Raw genomic sequence first — 10,747 nt, 5'->3', positions numbered from 1 at the left:
GTAGCTTCTGCCTACAGGTAAATTGCTATGGATCCCCTGACCATTGTTGAATGATGGAACTGGCTTAGGTCAACTCACAAGTGCAATCAAAATTTCACTGATATTTAAACCACATTATTGAGATCACCTAGTTTTCCCTTTCTACCCATACCAAATGCCTGACTCTTCAGGTTTTATATTTTCTTCCCCTCCCAGACTATAATTATTTTTATGTCTCCTCTCTCCTATACCTGTACATCATAGATCAATTCTGTCTTGGTATTGCATTTCCCATTAGGTTCCACAATCCATTCTTGTTATGGGTTGAATCAAATCCCCAAAGTGATATGTTAAAGTTCTGATCTCTTATACCTGGGATTATGAACCTGCAAATAGGTCATTGCAGATGTGATCAAGTTATAATGAGACCATTAGGGTGGGCTCTAATCCGATATAACTGGGGCTCTTATAAGAGGAGAAGGTGAGACAGAAACATGGAGAGCAGACAACCATGTGAAAAAGAGAGATGGAGATTGGAGTTAGGTTGCCTCAAGCCAAGGAATGCCTGGGACTACCAGAGCTGGAAGTGGCAAGGAAGGATCTTGCCCCATAGGCTTTATAGGGAACTAGGCCCTACTGACACTTCAGAACTAGAGAAAATAAATTTTTGTTAGTTTAAGCCACCAGTCTATACTTTATTATGGCAGCCCTAGGAAACTTATACAGTTCCCAACAATTTGACCCAAGAACAAGTTAGCGCTCTGTATTTGCTTGTTGTACAAACAACTAACCATTGGTGGCAACAAGGCACTGATCCCATTCAGTCTTCGTCATGCCTTTGTAATGAAATGAGATTAGCTTTCCTATTGTACATCTTTGACTCTTATTGTTATCCTCTTGCTAAAAATCTTTGAAGATTGTCACCTACATTTAGAACAGAATCAAAATCCTGAGCCTGGATTTCCAAGGACCCACCTCTGCTCTTAGACCCTACCTCAGACCCTCTCCTGAATACTGGTTTCCCTCCCCTTGTTCTCAAAGACCTCTGCTTTCCAACCTCTACCCCACACTGCCCCTCACCTGAACTGCTCTCACACCCATCTCAACCAGAAGGATCCAGGTCACATGCCATTGCTTGAGTGGTAACTTTTGTAACCTATTCTCCGAAAGAAAGCATTTGTATTTCCCTGCTTCATAAGACCATATGTACGTGTGCTTATATAACACTTAACATATTCTATATTATACAGGGTGAATTATAAACATTTTCCATCTCTTCGATTAGTTCAGACTCTCTAAAGGTTTCCATTTTTGCAAACTCTGCATTGATTTGCATAAAGAACTGGCATATCCTATAATATTGGTTGGGTTGAATTGGGTGGAAAAAAGTGAATTGTGAGTTGTCTCAGTAAGATTAAATAGCCACATGTTCATGAAATAGCATCTGTATTCTTTATCCAGAGGTATCCATTGGCTTTTGTATACTCAGTTCAAGCCTTTCATTAGTAAGGTACTAAGCAATAAGCAATAGATTACACATCAGAGAAAGAAAAAAATAGTCAGTTACTTGCCTTTGGTAACAAATTGATTACTTTGTGTGTGTGTGTGTGTGTGTGTGTGTGTGTGTGTGTGTGTGTGTATGCATACTCTAGTCACTACTTAATTTTCCTACTTAATAATTTTCCTTTTATTAACATTCTAAATGAAAAAGGGAATGTGTGTGTGTGTGTGTAATACATATATATTAACAAATATCAGTTCACCATATACCTAAAATAGGTTATACACAGCCTTTTAATTTTTTAGCAAATTAACAGAAACATTCCACCTAAAAATAAGAAATGGAGTCTCTGTTGTAACTTAAATCTCTCTATATAAACCTTGGAATTCTTTTGCTAGTGTCATGTCATAGCACACAATTGACACAATCTGATATTTATCTGTTGTGACTGATGGTAACAACTCAATACAGCTGGATTATGACTGACTAGTGCAAGGCCATTTTATAGGACTCCTTCAGTTCAATAAGTGTTCGAGCATTCTCAGTTACTGTATGTGGCTGATTAACTAGGCTTAGCAGACTTTCTTTTCTAAGTTCTATTGTTGCTTTTGGCTCTATAAGTTTATCCTGGCTCAGCTAATCGATGCTCTGTTTCAAATGCTCAAAGTAAAGGTTTTCGTGTAGGAACTGTTGTATAATTTTTTAGAAAGAATGAAAATGAAAAATAACTGTTGTGCAAGATCCAGGCAATGACTAGGAGTGAGGTAAAAAGTGTTCACTAATGTGCTTTCAAAAAATAAAATCTTGGGATAAGACTTTAATTGTGAAAGTCACTGTCTAATATGGATCAAGTGACCTCATTTGAAAAAGTAATAATGAATCTCAAAAAAAGGCAATCTATTGCAGATCTTGCAAGCTCTAGAAATATGCCATATTATGTATAAAAGTGTATAAAAGGAACACTTACCCTGTTTTGGCTTAATAAATCCATTAACTGTAAATTATAATGACTAAATCAGAATGGCTTTTAAGTTAGTTTCTAATTATTGAGTGATTTGGCCTGAAACTGTTGTAGTTTCTCCTTTTCAACATCTACACTTATTGGTTTAGAACTGCATCTGTACTTATTAATTTAAAATCATATCCCATTTTTTTGCTTAAAAATTGTGTATTTACAATGAAATTAAAGATTTAGGAATATGCAAATAACTATTTCCACCAACACTCTCAGTGGAATCATAATTATTAAGAGTTAGCCATAAATGTTGACTTTCTTATTCCATAATTAGTATTGTTTTGATTATTATTGATTTGCCCCCTCCTAGGTCTGAAATGTAAGTCAGTAAAAGTCAGATAATACTGTAAAAGATAAACATTTACACTAATGAATGGGCATTAATTGATATGCACTCTCAGCATTGAACTTCAAGAGTTATCTTGAAAATGATGCAGCTATTATCTTAAGTGAGTGTTCTTGAGAGAGCCAACTTTAAGTATTATCTCAATTCTGCAACATTAAGTCCATAATTTTTAAGTTGACTTGTTTAGATATTTTATATCATATAGACCAAATTTTAAAAATGAGTATTTCATAATTTTGATTTAGTTTCTATACTAGGGCATATTTTGTGCATCTTCTTTTCAGTGCCTCTGCAGGTGTACCTCAATTTATGATTCTGCCCATTACATTATATTTTCAGTCACCTTTTATTAGACTGAAATAGCAATTCTTTACCCTGTGGTAAAGAATTGATGCCAAATTTCTTCAGCTATGCTTAAATACAAAATTTCTGCTGCCCACATTTTTCACTTTTCTTTGCAACAAGTAGAATAAAATATTTCCCTTTAACAAAATAAAAACACATAAGAAAGGTGATGACATTTTTTGAAAATGATAATAAAACAAAATGAAAAATAGAAAGGACACAAATTACTGCAAGTTAAAAGTAAATAATAAATAGCTTGGAAAAATACTTAAATTTAAAATATACAAAATGGAACTGATATTTCTGAAATGAACATATGGTGTCTTACCCTTTAATAAATTAGTGTTAGTATCAACAGCAATAAATGAAGCAAATGCTTATTCAAAGCCAAAGCCAAACTACAGACTAGAAGAAAATAGAGTCAAAGCAACACATTAAAACAAAACTCGGGATTTGCTGTTGTCATTCTTGTTCAAATAGAAAAAAAAAAACAATGAAGTGTCAATCTAAGGACCTGTGTAATTTTACATGGAGAAGTATTATTGGGGCAGATATAATATAATGAAGATAAATAATAAAATGATAGATCTTTCCCCTTTGTCCTTAAGGAATATCATTTTTTCAAACATCTCATTAAATAGGCTCAAGGAAAGAGCACAAAGAGCTTTAACAGAGAAACCTCAAGATTCCACAATCCCACCTGATATAAGAAATCAACAATGTATTGAAAATGCATCTTAACACTATGGTTAGTGTTAAGAAATTTAGGAAACACAAGAATCCATCTATATAGAGTACCTTTCTCACTAAAAACATGTGTAATTATAGTAATAATTGAATCTAGATGCACACCTCTCTAAAAATATAGAGTTTATTGTTTACAAATGATACCAAGAAAACTAGTAGGAAATAGAGATGGAACACAAGCACATACACTCAATTTTTAGTTAAGTCAGCAACATTGTCTATGGTTGATTATTTTTTTAAGATCACTTTATTGAGGTCTGATTAATATAAAAAACTACATATTTAATGTATACAAATTAATGAATTTTGAGACAAGTACACACCCCTGAAACCATCACCATGATCTATGCCATAAACATATCCATCATCTCCAAAAATGTCCTCCTGCCCTCTTATTATCATTGCTATTATTACTATTATTATTATTACACTTGAGATCTACCCTAATAGCAAATTGAAAGTATGTAAAATAGTATTCTCAAATACAGGAAATATGCTATATAATAGATCTTTAGAATTTATTTATGTTGTAGAAATAAAACTTTGCACCCTTTGACTAATACCTCCCCCTTCTTCTCTCTCCCCAGTCCCTAGCTCTGCTTCCACTATTTGACTATCTTAGATTCCTCATGTAAGTGTTACAATGGAGTATTTTTCCTTCTGTGTCTGGCTTACTCCACTTAGCATAGTATACCCTAGGGTTGATCTTAAAGTGATATTTATTTCAAAATTAAATTTTGATTTTAGAGGAATCATTTCTAACATTTTAACAATTAAGGAGTCCCTTTATTAGTTTATGAACTGCATGATTTAAAAGGTTTTTAATTTTCTTTCCAAGAAAAGTTGAATTTATTTAGAATTAATTATTTTCCATTATATTAATCAGTTAATATAATGGAATATATTTTCCATTATATTAACTGAAACTGCAGTAAACACAGAACATAATCATTAGTATATAAAGTGCTTGTTTAATTAAGTCTTGTTTACATTGAAATATTTAAAGGATCTTGTTTGCACTTAGTCTTGTTTACATTGAAATATTCAAGAATCTTATTTCAATTTAAGATTCTGAGAACCAGTGTGAGAGATCATTTGACTTAGAGTCAAGAAATTATGATGTAAATCTCAGTTCTCATACTTACTAGCTGTAAGCCGTAAAATAAATTATTTTAAAGCTCTTAAAAAAACTCAGGCTTTATGTCAGTAAAATTAAAGTTAGGATACTATCACACCAGTATCACAAGGATATTGTAAGGACTAAATAGTTTAAAAAGACTATATGTTTAACAACATATATAAATACGAGACACAAATTAGTTTAGTATTGATTTTTAAGTACTAGTATTTAATACTAAACTAGTATTTAATACTAAACTTTTGTATTCAAGTTTAAGTACTTTGATTAATATTGCTGAGATATATAGAAACCATAAAATATTCAATCATTAAAATATAATGCTGAAAACTTGTGGGTTTGTGTTTTTTTTTTTTTTTCAGCAAAGAGCTTTAAAAGGAATAGCAGACTATGCAATGTTGAGGAAAAGCAGAACAACACAATGGCATCAAAGTGGAAAAAAACAGAAAGTATCCACCTTTAAGAACTCAGAATTATCATAAAGGCAGACTTTACCCTTCTGACATTGAATTTTTTCAATAACAGTGGGATAATAATAGCAAAAATATGTCCTACAATAAAAAGCACTGTTATTAAAAATTATGGTAGTAAAAACAAGAGTAATTAGAGGTATTAATAAGTTAAAGGTGAGAAACAGAAAAATATTAAAGATGTTCATAGTCAAATGTGTGAATAAATACTAACACAATTTGACCTAAATTTTTATGTAATTTCATAAAAATATGCATCTGTATATGAATAAAGGAAAATTAGTGTTAAATAAAAGACTAAAAGGAAAACATAGCTTCAAAATACTAAAGCAACTTAGCTCAACTAAGAATTAAGTACGTACTATGTACAACTCTATTCTATGTAAAACAAGATAAAAATTTAGATAAGAAATAACATTCAGTTCTGGCAAGAATGAAAGAAAATTGGTCTTCACAGATATTTCTGGTACATGAGTGAATTACTACATCTTCTTTGAAAAATATTTTAGAAATATATTTTTAAATTGAAAATACATATTGCCTGTAACTTGGTTGCCCTTGTAGGAGTTACACTGTAGAGATAAGCATAAGAAAATACATATGTATAAGGATATTTATTACAGTATTTATAGTAGAAAAATAACAGCAGTAACAACTACAACAAATATGAAAACGTATCTGATATTCATCATCAGGAAACCAGATAAAAAGTTTGAACATTAAATATTATCAGTTAGTTCAATATATACTGACCTGAAAAGAAGTCCATGATACACTGCTAAATTTAAAAAAGGGGGGGGGGGCAGTGGGTGAGAATAAAGGCATTTGATTTGAGCATCTGATTATTAATTTTTTAATAAAACTTTATATTATATACGTAAGAGCTGCTCATTTTAATTGAATAAAAATAATTTTGAAAAAATAAGAACAAAGAAGGTACTGAAATGACTTATAGTTTATATTCAGGTAGTTTAAGATAAATGGATAAGACAGATTTTTTAAACAATTAACTCTAAGTTTTATAAAAGGTACTTAATAGGAGATACTCACTCAAAATTATCAAAATACAGAAAAGTGTCATGAAGAGGTAAGTGTTGGTAAAATTGAACTAGAAAGGGTTTGGGTAAAATGATTGTATTTTACTCTTCCAAGAATATTCCAGATCAAATGAAGCCAGAGGCAGAGTCTGAGAATAGCTGAATCAGGCAACAAGAGACTGAATTGAAAGTGTCATTCTTTGCAATGTGCTCTGTTCAATTGACCAGCTCTGATTAAGTTAAGGAAACACTAGTACACAAACCACATGAACTCTTGGGAATTGAATGCATTGAAATGTCTGTTTAAATCTTATTTTGTTATAATTTTGTACATGGAGCTTAAGATTATTAAAATAATTTGGAGGAAATAAAGGCATTAATTAGCATTGCTAAATGAATTTGCCTGAATTATAATCTTAATTGGGTAATATTTTAGCTAGGTTGGAAAGATAATTTAGTAACAGAAGAAAACACTTATTAACAATCAATCTCTAAAAGATAGAACATCCTCAGAACTCATAGATACAGATGGCACACTTGTAGTGGGATCACAATAAAATGATAAATAAGCCAATTTGTATCTGATCTTTGTCTCACATAAAGAATTTGTCTTTGTGGGATTCCAATTTCCAATATTACCCCCCATGCAGACCTGAACATCATTCAGGCAACTGCTTAGCACTTAAATAGCTTTCACGGAAACAGATGGCATTAATAAATAAATCTGCATATCAAACAGTGACTGATAAAACTATAAACTACCTAAGAAAATTAAAATCTAAGCAAAATAGGTAAATAAAAAAGCAGAATTCTGAGTTCGCAAATACAGTAAAAAAGAACCCTGAAAAAATTATTTAAAGGAGAATAGTTATAAACTTTATAAAAGCACAAATTAAGTCAAGTAAAAATGTCTCAATGTTTAATTAAACTTCAGTCAAAATTTATCAACTATAGATGGAGTGGAGAACTTAATGTTCATAAATCATGGCCATGTGGGACTCAGGCTTGATATCTTGGTGGCATCTATACATTAATCTAATCTAATGTAGCCCATCAAACAGCAGTTATGAAGAAAGATTTTCTCTTTAATTAACAATACAGTGATCCTTTCCTTCACATTTTGATTATCCAAGAATCTAAGAAGCAATACATAGGGTAGATAGTGATTTATCTACCAAGACAGATTTGCAAATATGTACAAACTAGAGGCCCGGTGCATAAAAATCCATGCACTCTTAAGGGGGGGGGGGGTGTCCCCTCAGCCTGGCCTGCACCCTCTCACAATCCAGGACCCCTCAGGTAGGGTCACTAGGCCTGGCCTGAGATCAGGGCCTATTGGAGCTTTCCTTCCCCCCGGCTGCTGGCAGCTGGCCCCACCCCCACCACTGCTACTGCTTGCCATCTGTGGAGCGCTGTTCTCCCCCCCCCGCCACCGGTTGCCTCCCTGTACAGGTGACAGGCATGGGGTGCAATCACTTGGCTGCCCTGGGCCTCCCTCTGTGGGGTGGTTGATGGCAGAGCCCCCAGATTGATCACCCCGCAGAGGGAGGGCCCGCCAACCTGCTGCAGTGCCTCTGGCCGGGTAGCCTGGGTCTCTCTCTTTTTTTTTTTTTTTTTAAGTAAGAGTAATGTTTACTGAGCGATGCAGAACTGAGTACTATGAAGGGTTTACTAGGATGGAAATGCACCGCACCCCGCCACTGCCACTCCCAACACCCAAAGCCTACAGTACTTAGAAGTTACACGCAATGGCCATAACTGCTGAATATCTGTTCATAACAAACAAACCATAGCATATTTATACTGTATCACATTGAGTGATTATAGAAATCCATTTATATATTGCTTGTATAAAATCTTTTTTTTTGCAAAAATTATTTTAAAAAAAATAAAGTATAAAAGAAAAAACAAAAACATGTGCAGTTGAAAGCCCTGCCAGGACAGCCAGTCTGTAAACATTCAATGAGTATGTGCTTTGGAAGGGCGCCCGTGCCTGTGCCCATGCCTCAGGCACCCAGCCGGACCTGAGAGGGTGTGCTCCGGCTGCCACTCCAGGCAGGACTGAGCTGGACCACAGTGGGTGGGTACAGCACTCCAGCCTTGCATCAGGATCAGGGTCAGGGTCAGGGCTGGGGGCAGGCAGATTGCAGTTTCACTCTGAGTTCCATCCTCAGCCTAATTTTGCTTGCAGCTCATGACTTTTTCTGGCTGCTCGGAGGTCCTTTGGGTGGGTGCCCTGGCAGAGAGGCTGGAGAAGTGCTCACAGTTGCCTGGTTGGGCATATCTCTGGCCCAAAGCCTCTGTCCTGCCTCCTGCAAGCCTGGCCCCAGGCAGAACAGCCCCCCTCAGAACTACGTTGGTCTCAGCGCTTGGTCCTGGGTTTCATCAGCGTGGGTTTCTTCCCCTGGTGTGTCTGATCTGAGTTTCACAAAAAAGCCCAGCTGATGCTGGCTGTGTTGAGCCTCATTGAAGAGTTTTTCATGCAGCAAGGAAGTGCCCTCTGGGACCCTCTTCCTCCTCCCTCTCCTGATCTCCTCCTCCTCTTCTTCCTCCTCCCAGCCCATGGTCACGTCTCCTCCAACTGCTCCAGCAGTAGGTTGCCTTCTGAGTCGGGGGTCTTAACGCTGTCAGTCCTGATGATGCAGGTGGGGTGATGCCAGTTGAGCATCAGGATGAGCTGTTGCCGCTCCTGCTTCAGCTCCTCCATCTGGGTTTTCAGCTCCGCATTCATGAGCTCCAGCCACTCAGATTCCTGCTGCAAACACTCCTTCTGCTCCTTCTTCATGTTCTGGCATTGGCTGCCGCCACTTTGTTCTTTTCCTGGCACCTTTTCCACCACTCCTCTTCCTTGTCTAGCTCACTTTTCACAGGTTGAGGCCTCTTGCCCAGTTTCACCTCCAGGAAGTGCAAAGGGGCAATCATGGCCCCAATGTTGTGGATGTCGGTGTATTTCAGTTCCTCTGCAGTCAGGGCCAAGCTGGGGAGTCAGGTCAGGGGGCCAAGCCCTGGCAGAGAGCCTGAAGTCATGGAAGGGTCTGGGATCTGCCCAGGCATCATTGCAGGAGGAGTGGCAGTCTAGCCCTGCAGAAGCTGAGGTTGGAGGTGGTGACTCCAGGGCCTGGGCCAAGCTGTAGGCACCATGCCAGCTCAGGAGCCCCCATGGCACCAGCCCCACCCTGCAGCATCCACCACTGCCAGCGCCTCCCATTGCAGCTGCCAAGCGTCCTTCCTGCAGGCTGTGGCGGGCGGCCCGGGTTTTCCTCTTTGAGGTGATCAATCGTGGGGCTCTGCCTGCCTGCCTGATCATCCCTAACCACTCTCTTGCCTGCTTGATCACCCCTAACCACTTGCTGGGGGGCGGGGCCAGCCCAGGTGAGGGGCCGTGGTGGTTCTGGTCTCTGGTCATTCCGCCATTTCGGTTGCTGGGCTTTTATTATATAGGATTGTTTTATCCTTCCAAAGTATGAGAATGTCATTCATGTATTTCTTTCTTATTGCATAAAATTATGTAAACTACTTTTATATTTAATATCAACTAAATGTTCAACACTTCATTTATGCATTTTTATTTAAATTACAAAAGTAGAAAGGAATGGTGGCATAAGGGCACATCTTTTCCTCTCCCCCTGACATTTCAACAAAGTTAACCAACCATAATTCAGTAAAGAAGTCCCTACTCAACACAGATGCATGTCTGAGAGACCCAGATACTGAAACACCTAAAGGTGGGCATCTGCAAATAAACAGGGAAATGAGAAGGGAGGAAAGCCCAGATGGCCCATAGACACAACGCTGCAGTTAGAAACTCAGCTGAGAGCTTGCAGCCCAGCTGGGAGAAGGGAGAAAGCTGACAATAACAGGCACTTTCTTGGAGAGGAACAGAGAGCTGCTGGTGGGAGCAGGGAGAAACCCAGCACGGAGAGTTGCAAGCTATGAGTGTCTGGAGCGTGCAGTGTTTGAGTCGACTCCTCTTCCATTGCCTTTGGTGTTGGCTTCAGGAGCATATTGTCTGTAAACCAGGAGCTATTGCAGTAGAATCACTGTTTTCCTCTCTGACTGATCCCCAGGAGGGGTGGTTGGGGCAGGACCCCAAAGAGGTCAAGGGTTGTCATTACAGTGAGGGCAAAGCAAGCCCCATCCCCAATCAGTGCTGTGATACTATCCTGCAG

The 10,747-nt window shown here is 37.3% G+C and overlaps 1 pseudogene across 1 annotated transcript; it reads right to left on the bottom strand.

The window, feature by feature from the left end:
- Positions 1-9,144: 9,144 nt before the first annotated feature.
- Positions 9,145-9,635, bottom strand: LOC307104424 (jun dimerization protein 2-like; annotated as a pseudogene). The gene has a single exon. The product of its transcript is annotated as a jun dimerization protein 2-like (transcript).
- Positions 9,636-10,747: the final 1,112 nt, after the last annotated feature.

The sequence above is a fragment of the Cnephaeus nilssonii genome (genome assembly GCF_951640355.1).
Source record: "Cnephaeus nilssonii genome assembly, chromosome: 8".
Classification (NCBI taxonomy): Eukaryota; Metazoa; Chordata; class Mammalia; order Chiroptera; family Vespertilionidae; genus Cnephaeus; species Cnephaeus nilssonii.
The sequence above is the reverse complement of the archived record's forward strand: the minus strand, read 5'-3'. Positions and strand labels throughout refer to the sequence as shown.